This window comes from Mytilus californianus, unplaced genomic scaffold (assembly GCF_021869535.1).
Source record: "Mytilus californianus isolate M0D057914Y unplaced genomic scaffold, xbMytCali1.0.p SCAF_11, whole genome shotgun sequence".
Lineage (NCBI taxonomy): Eukaryota > Metazoa > Mollusca > Bivalvia > Mytilida > Mytilidae > Mytilus > Mytilus californianus.
This window is the reverse complement of record NW_026262593.1, coordinates 40,357,596-40,384,156: the sequence shown is the minus strand read 5'-3', so window position 1 is coordinate 40,384,156 and position 26,561 is coordinate 40,357,596. Positions and strand designations below refer to the sequence as shown.

At 31.8% G+C, this 26,561-nt stretch overlaps 1 long non-coding RNA gene across 1 annotated transcript; it reads right to left on the bottom strand.

Moving 5' to 3' along the window:
- Positions 1-8,423: 8,423 nt before the first annotated feature.
- Positions 8,424-10,908, bottom strand: LOC127720097 (uncharacterized). The gene is made up of 3 exons (XR_007990615.1): positions 10,516-10,908; positions 10,078-10,394; positions 8,424-9,572 (listed from the first exon to the last, which is right to left on the bottom strand). It is a non-coding gene; the product is annotated as an uncharacterized LOC127720097 (long non-coding RNA).
- Between the last annotated feature and the right edge of the window lie 15,653 nt (positions 10,909-26,561).

Genomic DNA, 26,561 nt, shown 5'->3' with positions numbered 1-26,561 from the left:
TACAAACTCCACTAATTTCTCCTACAATTTTCTATCAAACATTTAAAAAGTTGCCCATTAGGTCGTCATATAGTAAATATTTTGTTCAACACCCAACTAAAATAGATGAGAGGTATCTTATGATCACAATCATCAAACATTAATTGACCCAACAGTCATATTCACTGACCAAGAGGAACTTCTTTGATAATTGAAATTATGGTGTATAGAATTAAGAATAGAACACATGACCCTTGCTGTTAAGGTCAATTCAATGACATTTTATTTGCCTTGAGAGTAAATTTCTAATATTAGACATAACGGTAAACTTTAAATTTACTTACTGTGAATTCACTTATTTTCATGGATACCAATTTGTTGTGGATTGAGGAACAATTGTAATTTTGTGGATATTTGATTTCGTGGATTTTGCATACAAGCCTACAGACAATTTGTTCTATGTTGAATTTTTTATTTGATTTGGTTCTTTTTATTTTTTGTGTTTTTAACGCCACTTTTAAGCACCGCTTTTGGAAAACTGACAATCCTAGTCAATTAAGATTGGAGTCCAGTGCACCCGCCTGAGCGGTGTTCCAACTCACAACCTCAGTGTTGACTGGCTAGTGATTACAGAGGTAACTACTTAGACCACTCTGCCACTGATGCCCTTTGAATTTTTGAATTTGCAATTTATCTATACCCACGAAATCCATGAAAACTGGCATTCCACGAATAATAATGAATCCAGTATGCAATAACATGTTTCTTGATCATTAATGTTAACCCTCTATAATTATATAAGTATTCAATAAACAGGAAGTTGATGAGTCAATGGATGTCAAAACACATCATAATATGAAGCTTGCTCACATAAAGTTTGATACCAAATTTTAGAAAGCTCCGACAACTAGTTCCTATGAAAAATGCTTCGAAAAATTTCATTTATGGCAATTACGTGTAAGAATATATAACTATCAATAAACAAGAGGTTGATGAGGGATGGATGTGGAGATGGTAGAGCATGCTCATATGATGCTTGATAGGAAATTTCAGGAAGCTCTAATTTGTAGTTCCTGAGAAAATGAGAAAAATGTCATAGATGGCCATTGTGTGTAAGTATTATAGGCTCAGAGGAACATCATAAACTGTTGACACAGAGATATGTCTCAACTTTTTGTAATTTTGATATTTAAATGCAAATGCTGAATCTGAATGGCAATATCTAAACATGTAAACTATGCAAAACATTCAAAGCCAATGATCCATAACAGAAGGTGCAGGGCCAAATAACCTCCATTTATATACCAGGTCTTTCTTTTGAAGAAACACCCCACACAATACCAAGTTTCCATGAAATGTGCCTCAAGTCATAAAAAAATGACCTCCTACAGATTTACCCTGATTAAAATGCAAGATACAGTTTGTTCAAAAATTTCATTTGACTTTACATATAGTAATCATGTATTGTGGCCAATTGGGGTTTTACTGTTCATGACCATCTTAAATATTCTTGAAAAGTTTTGACCAAAAACAATCCTTTCCTCCCTTTATTAAGACTGAAATATCAGAAAATGTCTTGAATGCAAAGTTTAATTTTTGAAACAAATAATGTGAAGTTCAGTATATTAATTTTTCATTACAATAACAGGACATTACGTGAGAAAAAAATTAATATTGCAAAACTTTTCATTGTCTTTAGTTTTCTGTTGTGTTTTGTGTACTGTTGTTTGTTTGTTGGACTTTTTCTTTTTTTAGCCATGGCGTTGTCAGTTTATTTTCGACTTGTGAGTTTGAATGTCCCTTTGGTATCCTTCGCTTCTCTTTTTCATAACACTTTTAAAACAAGCCAAATTTTTATTACATTCATGCACGTACTAAAAACCAAACACGTAAAACCATGATGAATCTCACCACATTTGAAATTGACTATGACTTATGGATGTCTGTTTTTTCTGTGTTACATGTATAGTACCATTTTGTGACTTTCTTCGTAACATTTTTGATTTTTACATTTTAAATACCTAAATGCTATCCAGTTACCAAATATTCTCATTTTCTACAGGGAAACAGCAACGTAATTAGATGACGGGGATATAATATTCTATCCGGATTCTCAATTTTTTTTTTAATATTTGTATTGCCAGACAAAAGTGAGAAAACAATTATTCTGAATTATTCAAAATTGATATAAAAAAAATCTACCTTCTGCAGTAAAAATCATCATGAATCCAGAGAATAATAAAATGCTTTGCTGAGAGCAGCCTGAATCGACCTCAGAGGTTGAACCCTGAACAGTGGGGCAAGTTTGGACACTATATTCAAGCTTGATACTGTCTGAATTTGGATTGTGATCAAATTTTTGACATACTATAGGTTTCTAACACAAATAAATGTGGTCAAAGATCTTAAAAATCTTTTTCGCAATACTGTGTAATTGAAATTCCAAAAATTTTGAAGAAAAAAATCCCCACCCCCCAATCTTTTTGAAGCCCCCCCCCCCCCCCCTTTGGAGTAATTACCCCCAAACTCAATCCCAGCCTTCCCTTTGTGGTATGGACCTTGTAGTACAATTTTAGAGAGATCCATACACTTACACACAAGTTATTGTCCGGAAACTACAAAAATGCTTATTTCAGTGATTTTGCTAAGGCTCATCATCATCTTTCGTCATTTAGCGAAACGGTTTTCAAAATGACGAAAGTATTACAAATCAATTTCGTCACTTAAATTTGGAAAGTGTAAAAATATGAAAATACTATAATTCTACCTATCATAATGTTTCTGACAAGTTTATGACCCTCTGCTAATTAACACTTACAACAGGTGTTATAAGTTGTGATTACAGGAGATAAGCTTATCCCCATCGGATGGGTCACTAATCCGTTTATTATAAACCTTATAATTGACCATCATAATAATTTACCCAGTAAAATTTTCAGTTTATCGTAGTTTCGTCTTTCGACAAAATTGTTTTTCCCCGTGGCCAGCCTGTTCACATTTTAATTTCAATATTTCTCAAACAATTACAATATGCAGTTCATTTGTCATAGTTTCGTCATTTGAATGTATTTTCGTTATCTTTGATATAACTTTTCATCAAAAACTTTCAACAATTTCGATTAAAACGATAGAACTTTATTCAAAACATTCAGAAATGTTTTCATGAGTCAAACAGGTGCTTCCTTTACTATGTACTGTGCATGCTTTAAAGTATTCCTGTGAATTTAAAGACACTAAATACGTAAAATATGAAATCATTTAGTATCAAATTCAACGAGAGAGACAAATATATATCTCTTACTAAGCAAATTTAATTTAAAAAATTCGTAAGGGTTCCACAGAACCCAGTGTCTCGCCTACTTTTTCTGTTAATCGCAGGCTCAACAAAAATGAGGAAGAAAATCAATAAAAATATTCCTTTTGATACTATCTTTTGAATGTAAGAAGCTTCTGTCCAAGTTTGGTAAAAAATCCAGGATAGTTTATGAATCTAATAAATGTTTAAAAACTTTAACTGCAGACTGAATGTAATGTTAACTGGAAGAAAACAAAATTTCCTTCTAGATACTAGCATTTGATCATAAACAAGCTTCTGTCTAAGTTTGGTACAAATCCAAAATAGTATAAGAAAGCTATTAAAATTTTAAAAAACTTTAACCACAGAGTGAATGTGTTGTTTCCTGGCAGAAAATCTAAGTCCATTTAAAAGTAAAATATGGAAAAAATGGATTTATTTTTTTACAAAATTTCCTTCTAGATACTAGCTTTTGATCATAAACAAGCTTCTGTCCAAGTTTGGTACAAATCCAAAATAGTACAAGAAAGTTATTAAAATTTTAAAAACTTCAACCACAGACTGAATGTGTTGTTTCCTGGCAGAAAATCTAAGTCCATTTAAAAGTAAAATAAGGAAAAAATGGAATTATTTTTTACAAAATTTACTTCTGGATACTATCTTATGATCATAAACAAGCTTCTGTCCAAGTTTGGTACAAACCCAGGATAGTTTAAGAAAGTTATTAAAATTTAAAAAACTTTAACCACAGAGTGAATGCAATATTTCCCGGCAGAAAAACTAAGTCCATTTATAAGTAAAATATGGAAAAAATGGAATTTTATTTTTACAAAATTTACTTCTGGATACTATCTTATGATCATAAACAAGCTTCTGTCCAAGTTTGGTAGAAATCAAACATAGTTTAAGAAAGTTATTAAAATTTCAAAATTTTAACCACAGAGTGAATATTTGTGGACGCCACCGCCGCCGACACCTACGGAATGTAGGCATGGTCTGTCTCGCTTTTTCGACTAAAGTCGAAGGCTCGACAAAAATTATAAATTTCCTGCCTTTTTTTAAACACGAATCAATTCGTAGTTGAACCCGGATTCATTCTGAATTTATTATCCATGTATCACTTCCCGTTTTCTTTCATTTGAAAATCGAAAGTAAACGAACGTGATGATCTATTCTTGATTGATTTACTACCTCTTTACAGTCATTAGAATCATTCCAATAAGGATTTGTACAAATCCTTGTTTCCAACTTTATAGAAACGAATTCCAAATATCGATTTAAACGTTTTTTAAGGATAATGATTATGCGGTGAAATAGTCGTTACAAGTTCATTTGTGGTGTGTCCCTAGCCTGATATTCCTGATTTTAAAAAAATGGAATTATTTTTTTTGTTGGTCAGGAATGTCCACTGAAACAAACTGAAGTGAAAATTGTGAACTAGATTTCTGGATCCTATATCCTAATCTTCATATCTAAGTGCCACATCAGTCGAATCATGCAATAACTGCCTAGTATCCCTAAGTCCTTCAAAGTCTGACAAAGATGTATAGCTAGTAATATACATCCTTGGACCCTTGCTATTACCCAAAATAAGGTTGATTTTCATCTCGCGCAAAAGTGACTAAAGCCCTCAAAGTCCTAGCTTAAACCCTGTTAGTTTTGGCCCCTTTTTGGCCCTAATTCCTAAACTGTTTTGGGGCAATTACCCCCATACTCAATCCCAGCCTTACCCTTGTGATATGGAACCTTGTGGTACAATGTCAGAGAGATCCATACACTTACACACAAGTTATTGTCATGAAACTAGAAAAATGCTTGTTTTTTGGCCCCTTTTTGGCCCCTAATTCCTAAAACTTGGAGGCAATTACCCCCAAAATCAATCCCAGCATTCCCTTTGTGATATGGAACCTTGTGGTACAATGTCAGAGAGATCCATACACTAACACACAAGTTATGTCTGGAAGTTACAAAAATGCTTATTTTTGGCCCCTTTTTGGCCCCTAATTTCTAAACTGTTGGTACCATAACCCCCAAAATAAACCCCAACCTTCCTATTGTGGTATTGAACCTTATTGTAAAACTTCATAGAGATCCATTCACTTTAACTAAAGTTATTGTCTTGAAACCAAATGTGTCTTTAGAGGACGACGACGCTGACATTATATCATTACATGAACCCAAAAAATTTTTGCGGTCATATAAAAAACATGGCACCCATTTCATCAATCTAATATAATAAATTTACTTACAAAAGTGACTTGTACTTTTCATACTCAGTAACAATTCGTTTGTTTCTTGATTCCGGTTCTTAAACTGCAAATAAAGTAATAAATCTAATGTTACTGGACATTGAAAACTAACATTTTGATATAGATTATTTCACCTTATAATTGAGCCATTGGCTGGTTGTACCTTGCACAATAGAAAGGACTCTCCCACTTTAGTGTGATCGGTAAAATAGGATACAATTTCCTGCAAATTTTGGCATAAAATAATATTTGTTTGATGGTATATAAGTCTGATAATGCATATTGTAAGGTTTTTCTTGTCCTACAACACATCTTAGGGTGTCAGAATTGCCCACAGAAAAGCAATCCTATGGTCAGTCTTTCACTTGACCAATCCTGACACCCCTTGGTCAATTGAATATTTGAGTATGTTTTTTTAACCAATTGTTTTACATTTGCATGGATATGACCTAAAGAACATTCATCACATTATCCTATGTTGTTTTAATTCTCAATGGTAGAAGAGACAAGGCTTTGAAGATAAAGATATCAAGCTAGTCACATAAGTGTTCTGATTGCCCTTCATATAATTTTTACCCCCAAAAATCCTGATTTTTGATACTGGTGGCATTCATTTTTGAAGATATATAGAATTCAAACAAATTATAACAGCCATGGACTCAGTTGTACAAAGAAAGACATTCTGATAACTGACAACTAATCTTAACTCATTAAAAAGTTTATGTGGGCAATGTTCTAAATGGTATCACATCCTTTAAAAATTTGGATTTCTGAAATTCTATATTTGACCGCTAAAAGAGAGAACTATTATAGAACATTTCTTCCGGAGGAAGCAGGCAGAACAAATTTCCCCCTGCTTCAGAGACCGGCGGAGATCCCACGTCCGCCTATCAAAAATTTCTTCCAGAGGTAGCAGGGAGAAAAATGTCCCCTGCTTCAGAGACCTGCGACCGCCTGTGATTCTGTTACCAAAGAACCAGTTTGTTTGAACTCTTTCAGTCTTTGTTATTGAAAATGTCAAACATTAAATTGGAATCACAAAACATAAATTTAAAACATGAATGTCTCATTTTAAAACACTACTTGATGATAATGATGGATGGCTGCTTAACGTCCAGCGCCAAATTAATATGCATATTCAGGACGAGACATGTTAATGTAATATGAATATTTACCCTGCTTTGTACTAGACTGACATGTGGAGCCGTTTTTTTTACGTGCTAGTTCACAAAATAACAGTCCACAAGAAGACATACATACCTGTCAACCTCTGAAACTGAAAATGCAGGTCATGACCTGCATTGAAGAAGAAAATATCAGGTCATAACGCGTACGAACTATTTCGGTCCAATTTTAGTATTGAGAGTTTTTTTTTATATACTATAACATATACATGTACCACTGATGAGTTTCCTAAAAATAATCACTTTTGTATTTGTTAAAAGTATATAAATATTTATCATTAATTAAATATCTTTCTAAAGCAAAGCCCTTTTATTGTTTTATTCACACTAGTTTACTTCTTTTTATTAATGAATGTCAACAACCCCAGCTTATCAATTATAGCTAATGTGCTCATATACACAGGAGGAATATAAATAGAAAGAAGTTAGTGTGTTTCCTTTCAGTGTAATAATCTACAGCATATGGGTTTGATTTAAAGCTTTTACATTTAAGTGATAACAAAATTATTCTCTCCAACAGAAATGTATTCACTCACTCATCCTCTTCCTGCCTGTCAGCACATAAGGCCTCAACCAGTACTCGCCACATTAGCCTGTCTTTTGCCTTCTTCTCAATCTCCTTCCAGGTTTTCCCAAGTTCTTTCATCTCAGTTTCTACCATTCTGCGCCAGGTCTCTTTTGGCCTCCCTCTTTTTCATAAATGTATTAAAAGGTTTAAATTGTTTTAAAATGATTTTTACAGGATATTTGATATTTGCAAACGGCAAATCTTTTAATCAGGACATAGAATTGTATGTCAAGCTTGACTGGCTTCAACTTTCTGTGGTACAATTAACAAACATTCCTCGAGTTGTAACTTTTCAATCAAATGTAATGTTTTGATAGCTGTCATTGGCACGGTAAATAAGCAAATTCTAATTTCAATTGTTTACCTTTTCAAAGGAAAAACGCTGAGAAAACCAAGGTATATTTGACTTCTTAATACCGGAAACAATACCGGTCAGAAATATGAGTGAAACCAGGTCATTTTCTGAAATTCCTGGGTTATTTGAATACCCAGCGGGTATTTAAAAAATCCTGTGTGAAGGGGAAAATTCTCGGGTGTAACCCGCAGAATACGGGTCAGTTGACAGCTATGGACATGTCACCTTACCCGGACACATTATTCTGACTCCCAGCCGACCAGTCTTTGCTCTTACTCCTTAATGCCCCGTGCTTAGGAGAGAAGCAGCAAGTACCAATTTTAAAGTCTTTGGTTTGACTAGGCCGGGGTTCAAACCCACAACCTCCCACACTAGAGGCAAACACCCTACCACAAGACCGCTGAGGTGGTTCAAACACTGCTTGAAAAATCATGTTGATATTGTACGAAGAAAATGGGTACTAGACGAAAACAAGCATTAACTATCATTTTCCAAAGAATCTTCTAAATGTCCACATAGGTGTAGTCATGGGATGTTAAAATTAATTGAAATTGACAGAACAAATTTTTGGTTGGAAAATTGTGAATTTTGAATATTTAACATTCTTACCATATAATGTCTGAAAAATGTTGGCGAGGCATTGTGATCGAAAAATTATTTTTTGGCAACAGCATTACAGTTGACTTTTTGAAGATCTGTTAAGTAACATGGTTTTTCTTTCTTTAAAGCATTCATCTCATGGTCCAGTTTCTGATCAAAACTAACATAACACAAATAAGAAAGAGACTCATGTTTTCAGTTTCTTTATTACATATCAAAGATATAATTATTTCACATTCAACCCATGTTCAAAGGGAAATAACTCTAATTAGATTTGTTGGCTTTGCTATATAAAAAAAAAAACACTTGAAAAAATACATCAAACATGGTGAAAGGTCATCACCATTTTGTTTCAAAGATGATTCATTGATTTCAATGTTTAATAGAATTATGGCATTACATATGAATATTTTCTGAAATATGTTTTCTTAGATTAAAACAATAACATGTTCAGTGATAAAAAAAATTTGATTGATTGCGTTGAAAACCCAAAAAAAAAGTTTACGCTTTTCGCGAAAAATTTCTTAATCAGACAAAAAACCATAACCTCCCCCTCCCCCCGCCCTTGAGGTTAAATGGTTGTTCCCTAAACAGAAACTTCACACAGTATAGCATGCTCACATGAAACAGGAGTCTGATTTTCAGGTTATGAAAAAATTGCAACCAAAATGTATGTGACAGATAGACAAAAAGAAATACGGACAGACTTAAACCAGTAAAACTAAAAAACATCCCCCTTTTCGAAGCTGGGATATAAAAAGAATGTACACCATAAAATGTCTTGCCTACATAAATAAACATGACAGAAATTTATTTTATAAGCACAAATTACAATCTTTTTACAGTTGAAACTATATCTATTTGTTTGCATTTCAGGGAGCAAACCACAAACCTTGTCTATTAATTACATTCATTAACTAAAATAAGAAGAATGAATTCACGATCGTAAACATAGATACCTGTGTGACTTTAATGTTGACCTTTTCCTTTTGAAAGAAATAATGTTTCTTCTTGTGGCACCTAACTTTGTCTTTCTTTTTTGGTGTCATCTTTGTGTTGGAACCATTACTTATATTTTAGCACTGTAAAATCTGTGTGATATTGTGACAACCGTAGTTGATTTGGCTCATTTCTTCAAAGTTTGTTTGTGTCAGAACCAATACTTATATTTTAACGCTGTAAAATCTCTGTGATATAGTGACGACCATTGTTGATTTGACTGATTGCTGCTGGCACTCATGTAAGAGACTTTGGTCCACCATTATGCATAGTTTTGGGTGCTTTTTTTTAAATAACAGAGTTGATGGATTCATATTTTTGACTAGATGCAAGTGGAGCTAATCTGTAAAATGTAAATATTCAAAAATATTTCCTTTAGTTAATTTGGCTTCAAATAAGATTATCATTACTATAATTGCTATGATGATAGATTTGTTGCACCTGACTAAGGTGAGCTCTTTCTGGCAACTTTTTTATCAGCAATTTGTTAAATTTTGTGATAAGGTGAGTTAAAAAGGGAACCACTCATGGTAAGGCCATGTCAAATAAATTCTCTGGTTCTCAGACAATGACTGCTATAAAATTATTAAGGAAGGTAGGGTATATAAACTTTGTAGTTATCATTTTGTTGATCAGCATTTTTGTAACACTGCATGTATTCACGCTTAGTATAAGATAATAAGATGTGATTAAAAATTCTCTTTTGAGTTATTAATATTTTTTGTAAATATTTGATCAATGTGACTTTTAAATATTTGAAATTGTTGCTTTGCTTAACAGTACTATTTCCGTTAACAAAAGTATTTGTGGGATCCAACTTAAATTCATAAGTAACCTGACTGCATTACTTGTCAGATTCTCTTTCAGTACTTCATCTGTTATCTGCTTTCCTCTGGGTAGACCAGTATACTTGTAAGTGTATTGGTTTAGATTATGTTTGTTCCATTTTCCACATTGATTATGATCCCCAGTTGCATGTAATAACATTGGTCTTTATGCTGCTCCCTATTGTTGCAGCTGGTCTTTATTTAGATGGAAGGCATGAGAAAATAGTCTCCTGAAATATGCTACCACCATGTCAGTGCATTGGTTGTGCCTTTTTCACATTGAGTAGTTGATCATACAATGATCTCTTGGTGTGTTGTATGTCATTCACATTTGTTACCTGGAATTGTAAAAGGTAAAAGGTCAAATTCATTAAGGAATCAATATCAACTACAAAAATGTATATACAATGACAATTTAAAAATATGCTTAATTAAAAATATGAAATAAAATATAAATACCTCAATGCAAGTTGGTATCCTTCTAACTCCAAGGAAAACCAATAAAAACATGACTGCTTATTTCGAATGAGGTCCTGAAAGTGTATATCTCTTGGATTGAAAAAAAATAGAAATTAAGAGGAGACATGGCATCATTTGAATTAATGAATTACTATTGTAGAATTTATAAGGAGTCAATTGGTGATTTTGGCTGAGTTAAATTATCTGTAGATCTTATTTTGATGATGGTTTTTGCTTTTTACAGTTTCTCTCTATTTAATTAGTTTTCTTAAAACATTAAAATAAAGGGTAAAAAAAATCTTTAAAGGGCAATAACTTCCATCAGGTGTCAATTGACAATTTTGGTTGTATTTGTACAAATTGTCTATCTGATTAATTTTGCTATTTAAAGTTTCTCTCTGTCTTTTTAAAGAATTAAATATTGAGCAAAAAATTTATAAAAATTGTCATAATTGTTATTTAAGGAATGTTTACTTATTTGACGTTCCTTTCTTGCTGTCGATCATTTTTTGCTACATTGAATTTTTCTCAATCAATTGTAGTTTACAAGATAAATGTCATTACCGATTCAGTTCTGTCATATTGATTTATTTGTAGATATTATTGTGCTTAACATCTTTGCTATTTAATAACATCTATCTCAATATCTATTATGGTTTCTGAAAAAAATGCAGAACTGGTTCAGTGTTCTCCCCAGAACTTTTAGATAGCATCACATTTGGCATAAAAAAATAAACTATTTTTTTTTCAATGTCATTTGACACGTCGCGGCTATGATCTATTCCCTTTTTGTTATATATGTTTATATTGTTCAATTCATAACTGAGAATACAATTAAACTTTAACCATGATAACAGTTGTTTCAGTTTATGTTTTCTGTCTTCATTTATAGTTACAGAATTATTTTTTTCCTCTTGGGCCAAATAAAAATATATGTGTGGTTCCAGTTACCCTACCTACTCAACTAAATGAATGAATGAATGGTTTATTATAGTGCAACCTGTATATATGCAATACTAAATATCTAGCAAAAAAAAACGAACTGGTTTTTATATAAAAAGGGAAGAGAAATTATCATATAGCAATACAATTTCAATTAAAAAACTTTTTTCTTTATCGTGTCTATGAAATTCATTGTTTCATGGTACTCAATGAATTAGTCCCAGTTGTTTCTTTATATCAAAATGATATATATTTTTAACAAAGTTAAGCTACTTTAGTAAGTATATTAAAACAATGCATTTTTAAAAGGATACATTTAGCAAAGATATCTAATAAATAGTCTGTTAATGCACATGGAATGCGTATTTTTCTCTTTTGTGATCATTTTTTCTGTCTACTGTGCCATGTGTGCATCTGTAGTTATTATCGTAAAAATGCGGAATTTTGTCATATCTAGTCCCGTTTCGATTGGTAGTTTACACAAATATTTCAATGGCCGCTGAAGAAAAATTTACAAAATAAACAATGTTTGACAAGAGATTGGGAATGCATATGATGCTTTTAATGCATTAAATGTATGAAACATTAACTAAAGCCAATTAAGATCTCTTTCTAAAGAAGTATCAAACTTATTTAACTCAAAATCAAAATGTTTAGCATACGTCATGTACGATCTCGATTAACTAGATACCAAAAATGAAAGAAAGCAATTTTTTAAAGTTGTAAAAATATACGACCTAACCTCTTTTCTAAAGAGAGAAATCGTTTGTATCCTTGAATTTGGATTATGCAAATGTAGATTTCGAATATTGATTTTCGATTTTCTGATTAAATTTTCTCCATGTTGAAATTTGCGATTGGACCACGTGGTATTAGTCATGTCACAAGTGTCAGCTTGGGGTATATTCGTTTCCATTCAGTTATCACCCAAAGGGCAATTAACACCTATTTAATCAGTATTATCACTCTAAATTGCCTCTATTTTCGGACTTGAAGGGATTACAATTAAAGGTGATATAATTTTTATGATCACAAGCAGTAATTAGACGAAAGTTCAAAATTTAGGACATGGTTTTGCGATATAGAGACAAGAAAAATAGCATCCTCAAAATAATTATAGCATTGCAGAAATTATTATAGCATCACGGGAAAAAAATATAGCGTCTCTGTGCCGCGACGCTAAAACTGCCTGGGGAGAACACTGTGGTTAAAATTCCCCTTATTAAAGACAATAACTCTGATAAGGAGTTAATTCATGATTTCAGCCATCTAATTTTACTTAACAATTTTGCATTTACTGTGAAAAGGCTGAGTTTCTGTCCATCTATTATGGCTTATGCAAAAGAAAGCATAATTGGGTAAAAATTACCAATCAAGGGGCAATAACTTCATAAAGAGTCAGTTGACAATTTCTGCCATGTTAACTTATTGTACTTTGCATATTTGCTTTTTTTAATTTCTCTCTATCTATTACAGATTCTGCACAAAATGCAAATATGTGAAAAAATCATGGTTCAAGGGCAATAACTCCTAATTGACAATATCAGCTATGTGTTATTTGTAAAATGTAATTTGCTGAACATTTTTGCTATTTACAGTAATCTCTCTATTATAGTTTCTGTGTAGAAATTCATACGAGTGCCATCTTGAAACGGGTTTATACATTTAACATTAGTAAATTTTTTTGTTCAATTGTTGTCATGGCGTTCACAGTGGGGTTCACATGTAAAATAAGACTTGAACAAACATCTCGAGATACAGCATTGAGATACGGTGAGATACAGCGCCAAACTGAAACCAATGAAAGATTTCGATGCATCAGGAACAACACTTTTATCGGGAACCAGGCTTTCTTTCCTATTTTAGGAACACCCCTGAAGTAATATCAAACAGTTATTTCCCTTAATCGCAGCTTGTTACGGTAATTTTGTTGAAAATTAAAAAGAAATGGTTTATTTATCGCTCCGTGTCTTGTGAATTTTTGTTTAGATAGACGCAGTGACACACAATAAATTCATACAGAGCTGGGACAATTATATAATAGTCCCGACAGTACAGAGATAAGATAATAAAATTGAGAATGGAAATGGGGAATGTGTCAAAGAGACAACAACCCGACCATAGAACAGACAACAGCAGAAGGTCACCAACAGGTCTTCAATGCAGCGAGAAATTCCCGCACCCGGAGGCGTCCTTCAGCTGGCCCCTAAACAAATAAGATAAGATATTTTTTTATTCCAATTAAAGGGCCCATGAAGAGTTTTAAAGTATTTTACACAAATAGTTTTGACAATCATATATAAATATGAGTATAATCAACTTAATTGCGTACGAAAACACTTGAATGGATTTGAGAATGGTATTTATTATACGGGTACTTCAAGCGGGTGACAGGACAATTTTTTTAGCCCTCCCCCTTTTTTCCAAAATCCGGTATTTTTTTTATTTTCTATCAATTTCAATTATTTTTGCGTTTTTCTTTATTAAATAAACATAAATATACTAGAAATAACTTGTATTTGCTATTTATTAACAATTTCAAGTTTACTATCCACGTACAGCGTGGGTCACCAATATATTATTTTACTTTTTTTATAGTTTATTTTCACCTTCGCTGCTTATTTGAGAAACAGACCATTTTGTAAATATATCCTTATTTACTGTATTGTAGTATGTTTGTTGTTGGTGGTTTTTTTCTTCAGTGTTGTTTTCTGTTTTGGCTCAGTTTGACCATTTGTTTTTGACTCTTATCCCACGTCTTAAATTATTTATATCATGGCTAAACAGGCCATTTTTTTATAATTTGGGATACATAACAAAAAGGGGATATTAATCATTTTATCATTAAAACAGGTTTTACATATCATCTACGATAACGTTCTACAATGATTGTTGTTTTGACTAAGTTTTGTACGAAGGTTGTTGTTTTGACCAGGAACATATACTGTTCCCAGTTTTGACTAAGTTTTGTACGAAGGTTGTTGTTTTGACCAGGAACATATACTGTTCCCAGTTTTGACTAAGTTTTGTACGAAGGTTGTTGTTTTGATCAGGAACATATACTGTTCCCAGTTTTGACTAAGTTTTGTATGAAGGTTGTTGTTTGACTAAGTTTTGTACGATGGTTGTTGTTTTGACTAAGTTTTGTACGAAAGTTGTTGTTTTGACTAAGTTTTTACTTCAGTGGTCATCTTTTTATATAAACATACAAACCTAGCGGTTATAATATACTGCACAAACGACTAAGCCTTAAAATCTAAGAAATGAGAAAAATAAAATGCTTTGAAGATCACCATCAGTCCAGAAATAAAACGAGGAACATAAATGTGGCGAAGATGTATCTCTTTTTCGATACTTTCATCGGGATCTTAAAATTACTGTTTACATCAAAAGTGGCATAATTAAGTAGATCGCAGTACAAGCTGATATATGATCAATCTTGTCCAATTATAAGCAATAAACAAAATGGATTGGTGAATGTCTCTGTTAAGACATCACCCAAAATTATTAACCATTGGTAATATGGATTCTCTTACACTAAACCTTAATGTGAAAGTTTAGATATAAAAACAAAGTTTTCCAGAGAAAACGATAGAACAGAGAGTTACCAGTGAAAACAGAGACAATGAAACATAAAACAGCACAAACTAAAACACAAAACAAACAGAGCAAAATCAACACACATCCCTTTAAACAAAATATAGTGTAAAATCTGGCACATAATATATTGTTAGTATAATAGTTCCAGTTAAAATGTAAATGATAATACACGCTGCCCCGTAATAATAAGAGGATAAGGTGATTACTATATATATAAGTAGATCATCACTGAATAACATTACAAGCTGTCCATACTATTGAGTATAGACACCGGCTAAAACGTCAAGTAAAAAAAAGAAGCGGAAGATACAAAGGAGACATTTAAAGTTTATAAGTCGAAGAAAGACTGACAATGCCATGCCCCCTCCCCCCCCCCCCCCCCCCAAAAAAAACCAAACAAACAAAAAACACGAAAAACGACGGCAACACGAACCCTAGCAAAAACTGGGTTTGAACTCGGGAGCTCCGAAAGAATAAACAAATCCGATGATAAATCTCATTTGGTGATGTCACAACCGAGGAAATAGGACAGGATTGTGGTTACGACAATATGAATATACCGGTAGTCATCTGTGACAAAGATATTCCAAAACGGTCGACCGACTCGTGATGGCGTCCTTAAAACTTTCGAAGGGATGATTTCAACTTTACCACTTAAAACCCTTGGTTCAATAGCGTCCTTGTAAGCAGCAACCTTCTTTCAAGAGAAATAATGATAGGAAACGCAAGCTCTGTAATATCGTATATCGCGCTGTTGGAATGCTGCAACATGTAAATGAACAGTTCAAAATTGAGAAGCAAAAATCATCCATTTTGTCGTAAAGTCTCTCATTGTCAATTTCTAGATGTAAGTCAAGATATGAGACAGACTTAACTGTATTTGCTGTTTCCTTTATTTCAAGTTCGACCTGATAGATACGTTAAACATGATTACCAAACTTGGCATTATTTAGTTGGAGGACATCATCTACAAGGTGGAACGTGAAGTTGAAAGATAATGCTAGCTTCTTTTCATTCTTCTTGAAAAGTACTTGATGAAGCCTGTCACTGGCATATGAATATAGAAACAAGTCGACACGAAGAAGTATGATTTATCCCTTCCCAAAAATAAGATATCTGTATTTACGTTGGCCATTCTTTTCATAGATATCAGTACAATCTGACTCTGGATCATAAGTAGATAAGTATAAGCTGTCCATACTATCAGTAGATACATGTACATATGTCTAGACCACTAGCTGCGTGCCCATAAGAGATCATAAGAAGATAAAAGTACAAAATTTATCGTCGTGTGATTTCAAGTTATAATGATGTATTCCCCACTTGGTATTGCCGTGAGTGATGAAGATTTAAGTTAAAGATTAAAAGTTCAAAATCATAAATATTTGACTGAGACATAAAAAGTTACATCGGAATCGAATTAACGTACATGAAGAGTAACTCGTTGTTCGATTGTTTTTTTAATAGACAAACAACTTCCACAAATAAAGCATACCCTTTTCTGGAGATAGAACATTTCACTACAAACAATTAAGTTTTAGAAATTTATCCATATATTTGCATTTGAGATAGACCATGGATTTTTAAAAATTTGTAATACCCCAATTCTGTACTACTGGATTTGCTAAATAGTGGAGATACAACACTATTAAAAAGTTTTCTCTGAACTAACTAGATGAATAAGCTATTATAATCCAATGGGAGTCTGGAGATAGAACAGTGTTGTTCTGACCTCGTATTATAGTTGTATAGGGAGATAGACCATTGCACTTGGATCTCAAATATATAGCTATCTCTATTTTTATTAACAGTGGACATATAACACTATAAGATTCACACGACGAAATGTCTAGAACATAAATCAGTAGCAGTGCGAATGTCTCAATTATAAGTAAATAGCAGTATTGGATGTCCTGATTATCAATCGATAATATTTATGACTTGTCTTGATCATAATTGACGAAACAATAGAATCTTTCCAGGTGACAAGAAGTCAACTGGAAAAATGTCTAGATCGTTGTAAAAGACACAGTACAGCATTGACTAGATTATTTGTAGATGACAGTGGAAACTTATATAGCTTATGTGTAGACAAAAGTACAAGCTGTCTAGACCATAAGTAGATAACAGTACAAGCTTTCTAGACCAGAAGAAGATAACAGTATAAGCTGTCTAGACCTTAAGCAGATAACAGTGCAAGCTGTCTACACCATAAGTAGACAACAATACACGCTGTCTAGACCATATGTAATTGACAGTACAAGCTGTCTACCCTGTAAATAGATAACAGTACAAGCTTCTAGATCGTCAGTAGATTACAGTACAAGCTATCTAGATCGTAAGTAGAGAACAGTACAATCTGTCTAGACCATAGGTAGATAACAATACAAGCTTCTATACTGTAAGTAGATAACAGTACATAAGAAGATAACAGTACAAGCTGTCTAAACCATAAGTGCATAACAGAACACGCTGTCTAGATCATAAGTAGATAATAGTATAAGCTTTTCTAAATCACAAGTAGATTGCAGCACAAGCTTTTCTAGATCATAAGAAGATAACATTGCAAGTTATCAAGATCATAAGAAAAAAATGTAATAACAAAAATACCGAGCTCGAAGGGAAAAATTAGCTGATAACAGTACAACCTATCGAGATAGAAGTAGATAACACAACAAACCGTCAAGATATCAGCAGATAACAGTACACACTGTCTAGGCATGTTAATAACATTACAAAATATCAGCAGATAATAGTATGACCTATTACTTTAGAAGTAAATAACACAGCAAGCTATCAAGATATCAGTACAAACTATCCATATATAAAAAGATGACATCACAAGCTATTAAGATATCAGCAGATAACAGTACAAACTATCCAGATATCAGCAGATAACAATAAAACTAAGCAGATTAAAGATGATAATTATACAACTGTCAAGATCATAAGGATAGAAATCAGTGCATATATAAACACTCTCATCTAATCCCTGGAATATCTTATTGATAATTTTCTTGCTCACAAGTCTAGAGTTTGACCTATACTGTGTAATAGCTAGCTCATACTGTAAATTCAGAAATTATTGCATGCATTAATTATTGTGATTTTGTCATTTCAGACCAAAATGCAATTATTATTTTTATACTGAGAAAAATTCCGCTTAATTGATATAAAAAAATCCAAAATGTGAGTTTAAATTATTGTGATTACAACCCTGTCGCATTTTTCGCAATAACAAAAACATTGCAACAATTTCCGAATTTACAGTACTTTGGATGAAGTTGGAAACATAATGGAATACAAACTTATACTGCTACTCAAAGGACTTAGCGGTAGTTAAGTGATGGTTGTCATTTTCACATGGAATTAGGCATAAATGCTGTGATAAGAATCCCATTTCAGTTGGAGACATTCCTGTCTTATTGGTATAATGAAAATCCCATGTATTGCAAATTGCCTTGATTAGTACTAATACTAATTTATTTTTAAAATTGTATTGCCATCCAATTATTAAAAATTATGATGCTACATCCATTAATTTTGGCATTGCTCAAGGTCATTTTTTTCTCAGGCAGTTTATGATGTCTTTAACTAAATCTGTTGGAGGTGTACTGATTGATATTTTTGCATTAGAAAACATGGTTTATTCATAAGTTGAAATAGGGCTTTGATCTGGGTTCCAGTAACTGCAAGTACTGTAAGATTGATATTTTGTGTATTTTTGTTATTTTAACCCTGCTTTCTAAAGCAGGGAGTATATAGTGATGAGGGAGTCTGTCCATCTTAGTCCTTCTGTCCGACTTTTGTATCCACAATATTACTGCTCCTGCACCTCTTGACAGAATTTAGTGATACTTACACAGAATCTTACATGATGTAATTTTGCACCTCATAATCAATTTCTTCATCTGAATGATTTTTGTTTTGGTTTACTTTAAGATGACATGCACGTCCTGATATATGTAAGCTATATATAGTACCAATAGACCAAATCTTTTGAAATTTGTACACCATGGTATGGTGGATCATAAAATACAGGTCAAGTTTGATTTTGATGGTTTTAACATTTACCTTTCAAGAGTTATGCCCCTTAGTTACCTTAAAAATTTGCATTTGTTTGTTTCATGGTGATAATGAAAGTACTGTTTCACAAATCTTTTTAGATTTTAACTCAATATTATAAAACATTAAATGCAGGTCATAATCAATTTGAAATTTGGTTTTGGTATATACAGTTAAGAGTTTTTCTGCAAGAAGGGATATCTGTAATCACTAGATCACCTTATTCTAGTTAAAGTTTTGTTATTATAGTGTGTTATTAAACCACTGTCCTGGGGTTTAGCACACACAAACATGTATCTCAACTCCATCCCATTCTTTATGTGCCTGTCCCTAGCAAGGAGTTTGTAACCTAATGGTTGTCTTTGGTTGCTGTCTGCCATTTTTTTGTCATTTATTGTAGTATGAATAAGGCTGTTTTAGTGCCAGTCTTTGTAAGAATCAGGCAATTTAGAAAAAATTCAAAACATGGCCCTAAAAAACCCACCGACCTAACCATTAAATTATGAAGTCACCCTCATCCTGAGTTAGAAATGGTAGTTCTTTCTTTTCTGTGTGTCTGGTAATTCGAGAAATATCTTGATAAATTTTGGCTAGAATGATTGCAAATTACGGAGTTATCTCCCCTTAATTGTTAATTTCTAGTGCATTTCAACCAAATTATATCTTGAATTACCAGAACAGGGAAAGGAAACAAATGTTATATTCATGTACCATTATACATACTGAAATTAAATTAATGTAAAAGTTGAGTGGGCTTTTGTTGTCATGTTTTCACCACTGCCTGATTGTTAGACAGATTGACCCTTAATTTCTCTTTCGAAGTGTTTCACATTTTTTCATTCCTTGGCTTTTTATAGCTTACAATACATAGGCAGGACATAAAGTGACCTGTAATTGATTACTTCTTTGTCCTTTGATCTTTAAATGGATAGTTGTCTCATTGGCAACCATATCCCATCTCTCCAAAGAATAATATGCTGCTAATGATATATGATTGACATACAGCACTTAAATGTTTCAATAAATAGTTGGCCGTTATAACCTTAAACTGTTGACACAGAGGTATGTCTCGCCTGTATGTAATTTTTATAGTAAAATGCAAATGTTGATATTAAAATGGCAATACTGGTAAACTATGCAAAACATCCAATTTTTAAAGAACTATGACTGAAGGTTCCGGCTAAATTATCTCTACAGAAATGAAATATGCCAATGATAATACAACTGCATACCAAATACCATTGACTAATCATAAGTGGTTGACCGTAAACTGACATTATCACAAACTTTTAAATGTAAACTATGCTAAAACATCCAAAGCTAATGAACCAGGAAGGAGAAGGCCGGCCAAATACTCTCAATGGAAATGAGATGTGCCAATGCTAATACAACTGCATACCAAATATCATTGACTCATCATAAGTAGTTCCTCTTAAACTGACCTAATCACAAACTTTAACATGTAAACTATGTAAAATTGCCAAAGTCACCATGACTGAAGTGGTGGGACTATATAATCTGCATGGAAGTGAGATGTGCTTATACTAATACAACTACACTACGTACCAATTATCATTGGGTTATTATTAGTAGTGTCACCTCAAACTGACCTAATCATAACCTTGAACTTGTAAACTATGCTTAAGTTTCAAAGTCAATAAACCATGACTAAGGGGTGGGCACAAATAATCTTTCTGGAAATGAGACATTCCAACGCTACTAGTTTTAAGCTACAACCACGGGCAACAGCACATCTAAGTCTTGCCTTCAGGACTCTTGTCAAGGCCAGACAAAAAACTGTAAAAATCTAACAATGTTTATTTACTACTAAAAGCACTATAATATCATCCAATAAATGATTCATATTGGTGTTTTAAACATGTCAATATTGATAAAATATATTTTCAAAACAACATAAAATGTACATTTCAAAATTATATAAAAAGAAACTTGTGTCTCCATACAGAAATTGGTACAATATGTTTCTTTACTTTTAGTTTATTGGAAAACAATAATTTAATTATTTGCTCTGGATTTTCTTGGTATTTGCATATTTAAATGGCATTTTCATTGGCACAAATATTAATTTTTCAGTTAAAATTTATTTAAAATCTAAGCTCTTTGTCCATTGTACTTGCCACAAACTATTAGCTTTCTTCTATTGAGTTTTATTAAACTTGAAAAAAAAGTTTTCAGGTGTTGCCTGTTTTGGGAATCATGTTGGTGAAAAACCCCAATGTTAAACCTTTTGAGAATTGTATTTGATGACAGCTGCTAAATATTTGGGACAGCCAGTGATGTAAATAAATAAATTTTTAAGAAAAAAGATCCAGTAAGGATTGACCAATGATGATTTTATCAGAAATCTAAGATGGCTGCTAATATAACATAATTGTATGTGGAACCTTGTGGGAACTGAATTTAACCTATAAAGTACTCTGCTCATAGAAGCACCCAACTATATTATTCAATCAGTTTTTTTTTATCACAAATTATATGATTGCCCCCTGTACTGCCCTAAACTGCATTTTTTTTTTTGGGAACATATTACTACAAAGAATAACTATTTCTTACATCTGCAAATACTACTCCAGTAACCCCACAAGGATTCTTTATTAGTCAGTAAAAAATATCCATGGTTCTAATTTTGTTTAAATTATGTTTTTGAAGAAATACCACAAATAACACTACAACCATATTGCCAAAGGTGCTCTATCTCTTGCATTCTGTAAGAGCCTGGACCTCATGATAGTATGCTGTTATTATACAAAAGAATTATTACTAGTAGATATTTGCAAGCAGGTGTGGGTATAAAACTGATTTTGTGGCAAGTACAATTAACACAAGCTGATACAGTTAAATTTCACTCTTCTTTGTGAATTTTCACAGTGAATGCTGGTGATTGTGGGTGATTCTCTCAAAAATATTTCCTTTTATATCCAATACTGAAGTCTGCACCTTAAGTCACAAGCCCTATGGTCAACACTAGTAAATATTGGTTCAGGCTTAAAGTAATGAGAAAACAATTTGCTAAGGTAAATAGAAAAAAAAATATTGGACATGAAGACTGAGTTTTTAAAAATGTCTTTGGTGCAGACTACAATCGGTTCTATTTGACAAGAATTAAATTACCAAAAACTCTGTGACCTAGGTTACATGTTAAGGAGACAGCAACCCAACAACAAAAACCAACTTTCATATGAACATAAAATATATGATTGCAAACAACATAATGTAAAAAAGATATATAATCCGGCAAGATAAGATTTTATAATACAGATGTGGAAAAAAAACTTTTTCAAAAATAATACAGTACATTAATATAAAGCACAAAAATATTACTTAAATGCAAAAATTGGACATTTGATATAATAAAACAGTGAAAAGCACCAAGGAATTTACAGAATAGTCAGCTTTTGGAAAAACCATTGAATAAAATATATTTGAATGCCCAAATGTAAATCACATTTTGTACCCTGTTCCAACAAAGAATACTTAGTAAAAAATTGAATATGCGGAGATGAGTTCTGAACTCAAATGACACTACATCCATGTTGTCAGAAATATACAAAGCAATTTTACCAATAACCAGATGATATGTCTTTTTTCCTATGTAGTATTAGTACTATTGAAATTGCTGCATGCATTTATTAATGCTTTTGTTAATTAATGGACAAACATGTGAGATTAATTCAGAAGATTTCAGAAAATGATGCAATTAGACAGATAAAAACAAACTATTTCTAACATGGTATAAACTCTGACACAACCTAAGAAAAACTTTTAAAAAGCTGTTTACTACAATTAACCTGAATTCCAATTCACCATTTCAGAATCTAAAGCAATATATGGGTAATCTCATTTTTTTGTACCCCAAAATGAAAACAATGTCAATGAAACAAAAATGAAAACAACACATTATAAATTTCATGCGGCTGAAGCGTTTTTCTGGATTTACCTTCAACAGGAACACTCAATGCCGAATATTTGAAAGCCAAGTATGTATAAAAACCTAAACAAACATTAGTTAAATTACCATTGTTTAGGACATTGTTAGCCAATCACAACATTTTGGTGTACACTTTTGAAAATATTACCCAGAATGCATTTGATTCAGATAAAATGAATAAGAAAACATGCTTAGCAAGATGTTTCTATTGATATGTATGGCTCAATCTTTTAAAGCTACAGAATATTCTCAAAATTAAAATTACAGGAATCTATTAAATCACATGAAAAAAAAATTGAAATTCCATTCATTAGGCACCATTCTTTACAGTTCTTTTGATTTTTTTAGGGAAACAAAAAAGAGGCTTTAAAACTTTTTTCTTTTGACCATTTGTAGACATAATGGTTAAAATGCATGGCTCTTTGGAAATTACAATAAATTTTAAATGTGGTTATTGTTTCTAAAGGGTGAGTCTTCAGGAATGAATGAAATATAAACTTAATTTGTATGCACAGTAGGGTAAAACAAAATTGTGCCTTCTGAAACTAACCCCCAAACATACAGGAGTCTCCTACCCCCGAAAATTACTTTTAATGAAACAAGTGCAAATATAATTTTATTAAAAAAAAATTCAGATTCTTGAATTGGAAATGAGGAGTTAAGTTTTAAAGAAACAAGTTAATTACATTAAAGATGATATCAGAGAAGGAAAATTTTCAATTTAAATCAAAATTGTCAAAAAACTGACAAAGAAAAAATAAATCCAATTGATGTGACCATACAACTCTTAAAATTGTCTATTTTTGGATGACTGTTTAATATATACATGTATACATGAATAGAGATTTTAATATTACAATTAAAAAAACACACAAAAACCATCAAAAGTGTGAGAAATAAAAAATTTGGCAAGAAACAAACTTTCAATGGAATAAACAAGCTTTGCAATATACAAAAGAAAGAACAGATAACTTATTCTAATTTGGCTAAATATAATAAAGTTCAGCTTCTCAGGTGCCAACTCAAAACCTCAAATGTTGACAGCCAAGTGATCACTGTAGAGAACTAAGACCAGTTAGCCACTGAGGGCCCCTTGAGAAAACTAAATGACTTGGAATAATTCAGAAACAATATTTTACAATGAAAATGCTAAAAATAAATGCTGCACATCAAAAACTTTTAACATCTCTTTTGCTCCCAACAGAAAGACAGAACTATATATATTTTAAACTTTGCTAAATGCTAAAAAATCACTGCCACAAAGTTTCTGCAGGATGAGTCTACTTAATCTCAACTAATCATGAAAAAAATGAAAAGCACAGTGTCTAAAGACAGTCAGACACAACAATAGTTCATGCACTGTCACATTTGAATTTTTGAGGAAGCACGTGAGAAGCGACAATTAATTTTGTTTGGCTTAATGTTGGACTAATTCTATAACAAACAATACAAGCACAACTATACATTTATCATGTGACAGACGACACCAATAAATATTCTACATCACATATTTGTTTGTAAATCTTTAAAGCTCCAATTCTCTATTCTCTATAAAAAAATATATATACACAATATACACAATATACACACATAAAACTCAATATTTGTAGACTCTTTAAAAAATGCTGTTTTTAAAATAACACTCACATCACTTGTATTACTTATGGAATATATAATAAAATAGCAAGCAATTAAGTAGAACACAAATAAAAAAAGCTTGAAGATCAGTAATTATGCTTAAATGTCATAAAATAAAACATGGAAAATAATCGGTGACAGGTTTTTTAATGATTACTAGGAATTAGTTTAGTTTAAAGAAGAATTATTTTTTCTTGAAATGGCAAGAAAATATTATCTATCAAAAGTTCAGTTACAGCAACTTATGCATTTTCTGTAATATTTCCAAAATCATACATCAAATTTGGTGATTGGTCAGTAAGATCTAACACAATGAATATTCCACCAATGGCGGGACATTATTTTTGTATAACTATAAAGTAACCAATAATCTTTAAGAATCTGAAACCGTGAATTGTGTCTATTTTTCTTTTTATGAACAACATAAAATGGATAAGAAATGACAATAATGAAGAAAAAAAAAGATTAGAATTGAAATATGACACAAAAAAGAAATACTCAAGTGACATGAATGTAAATTATAATTTGGGATTTTGAATATGAATATGTAAGTTTTTTGTATTCACATTTGAATATTTTGGCAAATGTTTTGACATAGTAAAAACTTTATCTATATTTATCAATTAACGTGGAATGCTTCCTTCTCAAGGATACATGTTAAGTACATATGTTTTTAAGCAATAAAAATATCACAAGTAATAGTCTATATTTACAACCTTAAAAAACAACCATTAAAAGCAGTACTAAATGTAAACCCAAATAAACTAAAAATAAACTCTGGATTCATTTATTTTTTAGTGGGTACTAATTTTCATGGATCGAAGAAAACTTGCATTTTTGTGGATATTTGATTTCGTGGTTTTGCAAAAGTCTGCATACATTCCAATAGAAAATTTGTAATTCTTTGAACAATTAAATTCATGGTTCCCCTGTAACCACGAAAATTGGTATCCCACGAATGATGACGAATTCACAGTAGTAAAAAATGTACACTGTAAACGTTATCTCATATCAAATCTTAAAATCCATTAAGACTTAAATACATAAAAGGGGATATCTTAACATCAATCTTGTTGAAATAATTACACATTATGCGTGAATTCAAATTTTTGCAACTCAAGCATTTTCTTGGATTTAAAAAAATCAGTCTACTAATGGCCATGTTTTTTAGACTGTTGAAACAAAATGAGGAACATTCAAAAAGAACATAATTATTTACCATTATATTATTTCTGCCTATTTCAGTCCGCATCGGCTTTGTAGTTTTGGTGTAAATAAATTAAAAAGTGAAAAGTTGACTAACAGACAATGGATGACTGACACTAAGTGACGGTAATAGCTCACTTTATGCTATGGGCCATGTCAGCTTAAAAGGACCTAAAAAGAACAACAAAACTATCTTTGGTCAACGTTGCCCGGAACTTACAAAATTATTATTTTTATTATCAATTATCTCTACTTAAATAAGAAATCACTTTTTCAGATAGTAACTAAAATTTGAAGGTGACAACCTATCAATAATTTACCAAAATCGTCATCATAATCTTAACAGTGCAAATAGTATATATAAAATCTGTATATATAATAACAACAAAAAGTTCTTTGGTTTGAAAAAAGTAATTGCAAAAATACATTTTTATGAAAAGTTCATACCTCTCGGTTAATTTATAAAAAACATTTGTTTACAAAATGTCTTTGAAAGTTTCTGGTTTTTTCTTGTTGAAAAAACATATCCAATAATGAATATTTTTAATTTTAAGTGTTAAAATAAGTATATAAAAATATAAATGTAAACTTTTTAACTTGTTATAAAGTTAATTATGTGTAAAAAAAAAAAAAGAACAACAAAAAC